The sequence below is a fragment of the Triticum aestivum genome, unplaced genomic scaffold (genome assembly GCF_018294505.1).
Source record: "Triticum aestivum cultivar Chinese Spring unplaced genomic scaffold, IWGSC CS RefSeq v2.1 scaffold44187, whole genome shotgun sequence".
NCBI classification, from domain to species: domain Eukaryota; kingdom Viridiplantae; phylum Streptophyta; class Magnoliopsida; order Poales; family Poaceae; genus Triticum; species Triticum aestivum.
In genome coordinates this window covers 65-9,720 of record NW_025226235.1, presented here as the reverse complement: position 1 = coordinate 9,720, position 9,656 = coordinate 65, and the positions used below count along the sequence as shown (strand labels likewise).

At 44.9% G+C, this 9,656-nt stretch overlaps 1 pseudogene; it reads left to right on the top strand.

The window, feature by feature from the left end:
• The first annotated feature begins 394 nt into the window (after positions 1 to 394).
• LOC123172534 (syn-copalyl diphosphate synthase-like) lies at positions 395 to 9,405 on the top strand (annotated as a pseudogene).
• Positions 9,406 to 9,656: the final 251 nt, after the last annotated feature.

Genomic DNA, 9,656 nt, shown 5'->3' with positions numbered 1-9,656 from the left:
AGTGGGTTGTAGTTGCCATTTAGAAGTAGGGGACATGAAATCATTGTGCTTGTATATAGTATTCACGACCAACTCGGATTGCTAAAACTGCAATAATATACAAGTAGAACTGCTCTTACATCAATGGTATTCATAGTGCATATATTCTTACTTCTATATGATCTGTTATACACATCTAGTCTTTGTGTTCTTGTTTTTAGTGAACCATACAGGAGAACGACATGTATTGTGTTAATGTAACAATGCAAGGGAAAACTTTTTCCTCTCTTTTGTTGGCCTTTGCTGGCTTCCATATTTGACTTGCATGCTTTCCAGGTCTAGTAGAGGCAGTTCGTCCAAGCAAACAAAATGCAGAGGCACAAGCACCAATTCCCGAACAACGTGTAAGTCGAATATGGGGCGTACACATATGCATGTAAATTCATATATGTTTTTAGGGGGCAAAGTCAAATTGACTGACCAGAACGAAGATATGCGCTTAATTAAACTGATGAACATATTATAACTAGATCAAGGCTGGCGACGAATCAAGCAAGCTTTCCCACATGATCGAGACCATCCGAGTGGCGTTGAGTTCGATGGGTGGAGGTGAGATATCTGTTTCAGCCTACGACACTGCCTTCATCGCCCTTGTCAAGAACCTAGACGGAGGTGATCGGCCACAGTTCCCCTCTAGCATTGACTGGATCATTCAAAACCAGCTACCAGATGGTTCGTGGGGTGATGGCTCATTTTTTCTGGTCCAAGACCGACTTATGAACACCCTAGCATGTGTTGTGGCGTTGACGTCATGGAACCTTTATGTTGACAAGTGCGAGAAAGGTATCGATTACCTTTCTTCATTGCTGTTAGGATGTTCATCAATACTTCTGGTTTTACCTATGTCCTCAAAGTCTTTTATATTTACATGATCTTGTTTATTGTAGGCATGCATTTTATCAAAGAAAAAATATGGAGATTGGCTGAAGAGGAAGAAGATTGGACGCTAATCGGCTTCGAAATTTGCTTCCCCTCGCTCCTATGCATGGCCAGGGACATGGATCTGGACATTCCTCACGATGACCCTGCCTTCGAAGCCATATATTCCAAGAGAAACCAAAAGCTCAATAAGTACGCATAGCTACCTAAATTTATTCTTTTATTTTACAAGTATTATTTAACATAGTCGAATTTGCCCAATTTTAAGTGCGGTGGTGTGCGATAAGACATGACAAAGAACCAAACAGTCCCCTAGGGCGTGTTTGGTTGCAGCAGTGAACAGTAGCTGCATTGCATACACATCTCAACCCAGCCTGGTTGAGCAAAAACAGCTCCAAATACGTCATCTGCATGTTGTTTAGTTGCCTACATCTAGGGTCCCTGCATTAGGTAATACGCAAGTGCACTTTGTTTTGTTGCCTGCATTGGCCCAAGCGGCACATGGGCAAGGTGGTTGGTTGCATACAGCATACATGGTGTGCTTACCTTGTATCCTAGTTGGTGAGTTTACCCACAATGATCACACCTAGCACACCAACGCCACATCACAGCAATGGCGATGAACTGGGCGAAGATGATAAAGTTCTTCAGCTTCAGCCCAAACTGACAATCCACCTTAGCACCTTCCACTTTGACATCTCCAACCTTGCCACTGTCAACACTGTTGCCTCCGTGCTTTCGCACCCAGTCGGAGTAAGCTTGTTCTGCTGCCTGCCTAGTCTTGAACCCTCTATGGCTGTTGTTGCTATACGATGCCACTTGTGCACTAACTTCTTCCCATGAACTGTAAACCCCTGGAGCCTTACCGATAAACACGGCAATACCACTTGCCCTAGCAATGCACAAGAGCAAGAGTTGAAGCAGCAAATCAATGGAGCACAGAAGTAGCAAGCAAAGTAGCACACAACCAACAATGAAGCAAAAGAGAAGAAGTAAAGCATGCATGATCATACGGCATAGCAAGTTCTACCTAGCACCACCATGGTGTTATCCTACCACCACATCCAAAAGAGGGTGTCGTCCTACCACCACATCCAAAAAAGGGTGTCGTCCTACCATCGTAAGTTCACCATCATCATGAGAGGTTAGTATATGCCACCTCATCAAAATATACAGACCATCAAATAGTTTTCCAGCCCTAGCTACACAACATGTATGTCATCATCGTCACCGTCGTTGCCACCGCCATCGCCATCGCCGTCGGGGATCATGCACGCTCACAGGCACAACTACTCTAGTAGTAGTGCTTTCCCAGCCAGCTCCTGAGCCACAACACCTTGTGAGCGTCTGCCATGGCAACGAACCCAACACCCTGGGCCTTGTTGTCAAGCAGGTGATTGAAAGATGCCATCAGAGCCTCGTTGTTGAAGCCACCCTGGGTCATGACAGTGCCATACAGGTCAGGGTGGACGTGGAGGGGCTTGCACTCCCTGATGGCTATTGCCACCTCCTTCATCACCTCAGTCATGATGCAAAAGACATTAATCTCCTCCTCCATCAGGCCTCCTATCTTCCTCTTCCTATCATGGACGGGGTAAAAGGGCTTGTCGAAGGGCTTCTCGAGGGGATTGTCAGGGCCATCAAGGACCTCGACGTCCGGGGTCCTAGGGAAGTCTGGCATGGGAGACCCAAGAGGCTCCCCCGAGCCCATGGCATGCTTCCCAGTTGCCACCCCGAAGGAGAAGATGTGCTGCATCTGGCTGTAGTTATGTATGGGTATGTTGAGGAACTCAGTGCCCCTTGGGTGGTCCTAAGAATGAAACACAAGTGTTGTTAGTTGCGATTAGGAGTAGGCAATGGTGGACAGTATGAAAAGGAAGAGGGTTGTGAGCTAACCGTGACATGGCCGGCGTAGTGCTCTGCCTCCAGAACTATGGAGCAAGTGTTCTCATCCCATGAGGCACCGCTAAGGTCTCTCAGTTTGGACACTTGGATCCATTGACCTCTCCACTTTCCTCAGGTGGTTGTACACCCGGGTGGTGGACACCTCCTGCCCACAGAACTCGAACACCTGCTTCACAACGGTGTTCAAGTGCACCTCCTTGAAGCCCTTGTCAGTCCTAACTCCACTAGAGATGAGCTCACACATCTTGTTCAGCACGAAAGTGGACATGAACGACTGCCACTTCATGTTGTTCGACCTACCATCCTTCTTTGCCTTTGCTGTTGCTACCTTGAGTGCAGCGGCAGCAGCAACAAAAATAGGAGTTTGCTCAACGAGCACTACTGGCACATAGACAGAATTAGACGCGAACACCTCTAAGTCAGGTGCCATCTCGGACATAGGCTGCGAGTCCTCGACAATCGATGGAGCAAACTGGCTGTCGGACAGGACAAGGGTCTGACTAAGATCTTGCGTCTGCGTGGTCATGTCCTAAAATCGTAACACACATTGAAGTAAGCATAGCACACAACATACCGGACAATCCATGAAAGCGGGAGCATACATCTACATGGTTCATCACTATCATACCAAGCACATGCTTCATCACTATCATACCAAGCACATGCTTCATCACTATCATACTAAGCACATGGTTCATTGCTATCATATTAAGCATACCTGACAATCTATGACCAGGAATATACATCTGCAACAAACAACATGCTACAAATGGACCACCCATAGCTCAAATCACAGATCTAAGCACGAATCAACACAAGCACAAGGTTCAACTCTACTACTAATCTAGCCTACCACATGCTTGAACATCTAACCCTACCACAACTTACAACCGCATAATAGCAATCAACCATATGAGCTCATAGTTTAGAGCACTAATCAACCGTGCATCTACATCAAACCCTACTGCAACTCATATCTAGCTAGAAGGAACATAGAGAAAGGGGGACTGAACTCACAGAGGCCATGGCTGCAGCTCGAGGACGAGGGGGGAACGGTCGTAGAAGATCACCCTCGGCCGGTGAAGGACTGCCGACGCCGTGGACCGCCGGCCGATGAAGATGCGCCGCTTACCTGCTTGTCGGTGCCGATGCGTGTCGGCAAGAAAGCTTGAAAGGGGGGAGAATGGTGGTGGGAGTTGGGGCGGTGAGGGAGGGGGCTAAATAGGGGCGGACTCAGCGGGAGGTGAGCCGAAATTCTCCCGCTGATTTTACAGCGACGCGGGCGAGCTCGCTCCATCTCCCTGGTCGCATGAGGAGAGAAGCGCGTCGCCCGAGCCAGGCTCGCGAGCTACTGGTGATTCGGGCGTTTCCCCTAGGCCTGGCCTGGAGGTGCTCTAAGGTTCGTGCCATATGGGACGCACAGTAAACGCATGCAACTAAACGGGCTGCTTTCTTCCTGCGTGGGCCTGCTGGGCCATATGCAGGCAACCAAACACGCCCCTAGTGATTACAGACGATGGTATTGCTTAGCTGGTTAGATGATGTACGAATTTTCTTTTTTCTCTTACACTATTAGAATCGTCTTTTATGCTGAGTTTCAAAGAAACTCGGCAGGGCACATATTAAACTCGGCGAAATCTTCACCGAGTGCAAAACTCGATGCAGCGCACTAGGCTGGACGGGGCCCGACAGCTGCCGAGTTCATTCAATCGCGAACTCAACGAATATATAAACAATGTTTGCCGAGTTCCTGCCCGAAAAAACTCGGCGAACCACACCGTCAGACTGGACGTGCAGTTAACGGAAGTGCCACGTGACACAACTGTTTACCGAGTTTTGTTAGACTAAACTCGACGAAGCCTGACAAATAAAAAAGTCCACATGGCACAACGCATTGCCCAGTACAAAATATCTGCCGGGTTCTTTATTCAGCAAAACTGGGCAATTTGTTTGCCGAGTTCCACACTTGGAAAATTTCTAACCAAATAGGGTGCGCCACATGGCACAACGTTATTACCCAGTGCCAAACTTCACCCAGTTCTTAAAAACAGAAGTTGGGCAAACAATTTGCCGAGTTTGAAACTCGGCGAACTTATATTCTGTCAAGTTCTTTTTGTTCGCTGAGTCCTTTTTCATCGGAAATTGGCATAGTCAGAGCTCTCCCGAGTTGCTTATCACTGTCGAGTCCAATTTTGGATCAAACTCGGTAGGGAAAAGTTTGCCGAGTTTCTGATAGAATGAACTCGGCGAAGTGTCGGAACTCGGGCCAAAACCAGATTCTAGTAGCGTTATGTGTGAAACCTTGATTTAGGGTTCAGCGCTACCAACAATAAAGGAGGAGTGAAAAAATCAGTTCTCTCTCTTTCTTGGGAGAGAACATGGCTGTGCACTCGTGTTTTTTTTTGTGAACACTGTGCTGACGCAGACGATCATACATACACACATACACTCATTCCTGTGAACGCACGCAAACACATCCTACACCTATGAGCACCTTTGAGAGGCTAAGCCGGCATATCATCTTGTGATTCACAAAGTCATCACATGCGCATCCGTAATCGACGGGAACATCTCCCCCTACTGAACAAACATCACCGAAAAGTCTGAAATAAATCCAGAAAAATGCGAGCGCCAGTGGTAACTCACCTAAACAGGGTTGTGCACTGGTGTTGATGCAAAGCGGGCCTACTGGTGTGATACGCATCCAATTCGGTATATGTAATTAATTGACCTGTTGCCTCTCATATTGTAGGATTCCTTCGGATGTATTGCACACTATGCCAACGACTCTACTTCACAGTGTGGAGGGAATGGCAGACTTGGACTGGGAAAGGCTGCTTCCGTTGCAGTGTTCAGACGGCTCCTTTTTTTCATCACCCGCAGCCACAGCTCACGCTTTGAAGGAAACAGGCGACCTAAAATGCCTCAAATTCCTTGACGAAGTCATCAAAAAGTTCGAAGGCGGAGGTAACATCAGTACCAACAAGCTGTATAATCCAACGAGATACTGAATTTACACATGCTCAAACGCAGGAGTGTAGGGTGTAGACCTTTTGTGCTAGGGTGAATTTTGATGTTTGAATACCGAAACTAGCTCTTGTTTACTCACCTTTCACACATGTCAGCGTCCTGTGTCCATCCTGTTGATTTGTTCGAGCGTTTATGGGCGGTTGATCGTTTGACGCGTCTGGGGATATCAAGGCACTTCACCAGGGAAATTGAGGAGTGCTTAGATTATACTTACCGGTAAGCATAATGCATGCCTTCCAGAATCTTAACCCGACTCTCTTTACCTAATTTTCTGCATGTTTGATATGTTCTGTTTGGCGCTATACAACATCACCCCATTTAGTTCAACCAAAGTGTGTTCTCAGGGGGCAGTGCTTCCTCCCAGCTGGCGCGTGTTTGAACCTTGGTTCTTACACGGGTTTCACATCTCCTTCTTTATTAAAAATCAGTAGGGGCTTCTTCCCCCTATTGGTCTAGGGTTTTTTAAGTGTTTGGCCACCAAACTCTATTACAGTGTAGGTTGAAACTTGTAACAAGGAATACTTTTCGATAGATTTACACATTTGTTTCAGTCTAAATATCGAAAAAAATGTATTCAGAGGTTTGAAATTTATACTAGATCGAGCATTAGACAAACATAAAATGATAACTAGCATATGTGTAATCATCTGGTGCCATGGGTGACACTAGACCACCACACTATCCACAGTTCGTTTCTCCTTTTCTTAATTTATGAAGAAAATAAGGAGGAAAGGAAAAAATATGGAGAGAAAAGGAGATTATTGCAATGCCAAGCTCGTTTACCATTTCGACCGCTGAAAAATGGTTTTGCATCATAGTACTCGCTGCCGTACACCAGTCTCTACCTACATTCTGTCTTTTATCCGTAGTCGTACCTTTTGTCTGCAAGTAGTACAACACTAGCAGGTGGTTACCCTAGCCTTCAACATCAATCCATCGTATGGACCATGGGCACCAAATCCTGAGTTTTGTTGCTGTATTTCTTAAACTTCTTTTTGCTATAGTAAGTGAAAATATCTTTTCCTCATAGGGAAGTAAAACTATTGCTAAGTTATATACTTTATCAGGTACTGGACTGAAAATGGGCTGAGCCACACAGGGTCCTGTGCAGCTTCGGATATCGACGATACTGCGATGGGTTTCCGTCTCCTCCGTTTGCATGGCTACCATGTCAATCCATGTAATTTAGTATAGTGTTTGCTAAGTTTTTTAAAATGCGCAATCATATTCATGGACTTTTAGCCTCTGGTTTGAACGTGTGAATGTATGTATGGTACATAGGCGTGTTTAAGAAATTCGAGAAGGACGGCGAATCCTTCTGCTTCCCAAGGCAGTCGAGCCAATCTGTCACGGCCATTTACAACACATACCGTGCTGCTCAGGTCGCGTTTCCTGGCAAGAAGGACGACGTCCTTCGGCGGGCCGAGCGGTATTGCCGCACATTTCTCCAGGAGAGGCGCGCCTCCAACAAACTCAGCGACAAGTGGGTCATTCCCAAGGATTTGCCAGGCGAGGTAGTTACACCAAATTATTGTCCTGCATATAGACTATAGAGGATAGAGCAATATGGAGGCAGTGAATTCTTGTCTGCTATATTAACAGGTAGGATACGCATTGGACTTCCCCTGGAAAGCAAGTTTGCCACGGATCGAAACAAGGTTGTATCTAGAGCAATATGGAGGCAGCGACGATGTGTAGATTGGAAAGGTCCTCTATAGGTAACTTTTCATTTCATTTCACATTGAGGAGCACCCCGCTCACGATTTCAGTTCTAGGCAAAACCCATAGAAAAAGCTTTATCCCTAACATCAACAACCTATTCAGAATGCCTCTTGTCAACAATGACCTGTACCTAAAGGCGGCGAAGGCTGATTTCACCAATTTCCAGCAAATGTGCCGACTTGAGTGGCATGACCTGAAAAGGTGAGTATCGACCAAATTCATATAGGAACTACTCCCTCCGTCCCATAATACACTAGTGTAAAAAACGCTCTTATATTATGGGACAGAGGGAGTAGTTCCTATATACAATGTCGTTCAAGTAAGGGTGGTATGACAGGAATAATCTGTATTCTAACTCCAAATTTCTTACATCTATATTCTATAAGCAGGTGGTATGACAGGAATAATCTGCAAATGCGTGGTCTGTCTGAAAGTAGCGCACTGAGAGCTTACTTCTTAGCTGCAGCCAACATCTTTGAACCGAACCGAGCAGCGGAGCGCCTGGCATGGGCTCGCACGGCGATACTTACAGATGTTGTCTCCGCCTACTTTCAACGCAACGGTTGTGCTCCGGACTTGAGAGAACGGCTTAGTACTAGTAACCTCACTCGCGACCGCCACCACAGTCTATCAAGGTTTGATTGAGCATATCTCTATGTTCCTTCATTGTGTAATACTACTTTTGTCTCATTTTTGAAAGAAAGAAAGAGATGATTTTCCTCAATAAAAGAACATAAATAAATAATACTACTAATTAAAACTACTGCCTAGCTACCTTCTATTTTGTTTTATCCAATAGTTGGCTTAGTGATCTACATGACATGCATGAAAGAATAACAACACTCTCCCATTATCTAAAACGACATGTGCGTGTGCATGCAGGGTAGCAATAATGGATTGGACAGAAAATAGCATACTACATGTTCTTCAGGAGCTGATCACGGACCTTGGCAAATTTGACAATACCACCGACACTCTTCGCAAAGCTGTGAAATATCTTACCCACGCTCAAATACATTCATTATATACACCTGATATAGATGATACTCTTTTTTAGCCGAAATATATGATACTATTTACCAAACATATACTGTATGTTCGATGTTACACTTTTGTTCAATGGAAACATAAAATTATAATTTAAGTCCTCTAGCAACTGCAGTGGAAGGATTGGCTTATGGCATGGACTGCAGAGGAGAGAAGTGGACCATGTGAGTGGAGTACAGCATTGTTGTTAGTTCGCACAATCGAGGTCTGCTCAGGAAGACACAGTTCGACCGACCATCAGCTGAACTTTTGGGAGTATACCCAGCTCGAGGGGCTCACCTCTTCAATATGCCGCAAACTTGCATCTAGGGTTCTTGCAAAGGTTTGTATCTATTGTGCATATCAAGAATTCTTATACATGTTTATATACCCATTTGTCCCTATGGGTGCATGATTTCTCAATTAATCCACGACAATAATTTTCAATGACTCAATCAGCATGGACATAGAATGGAAAACATAGAGGATATAGACCGACAAGTGGATTTGGAGATGGGAGAACTCGCTCATCACGCTCTTCAGAGCTGCAACGGTATCAGAAAACTGACTGGGCAGACTTTTCTCCACGTGGTGAAGAGTTTCAACTACGTTGCCCTTTGCTCATATGACACAATTGATTGCCATATCTACAAAGTCTTATTGGAAGATGTCATTTGAATCATCTAGCATGATTTATATCAAGTTTATATCTAGTAGACACGCAAAAGCAAATTTGCCTCTCTAAAGAAAAAATACCTCATCTATGCTGATATGTGATGAATAATTCTTGTATGGTAGTATGGATTATCATGGTTGTATCGATTGTTTACAAATGTATATTGCTCTTTGCTTTATTAGTATAATTATCAGCCATCTGGTTTGGCATGTGTCGATCTAGTGTATTCATAGACATGTTGCCTATATAACGTGATCTCAACCTATGTCATAATATCATGATTGTTTTATTGATCAATTTCACATGTGTGTGCTTATATTTTGTGTGTCACTGCTTTACAAGAGATGCTATTTGTGAACCTAAACCCCGATCCAATAAG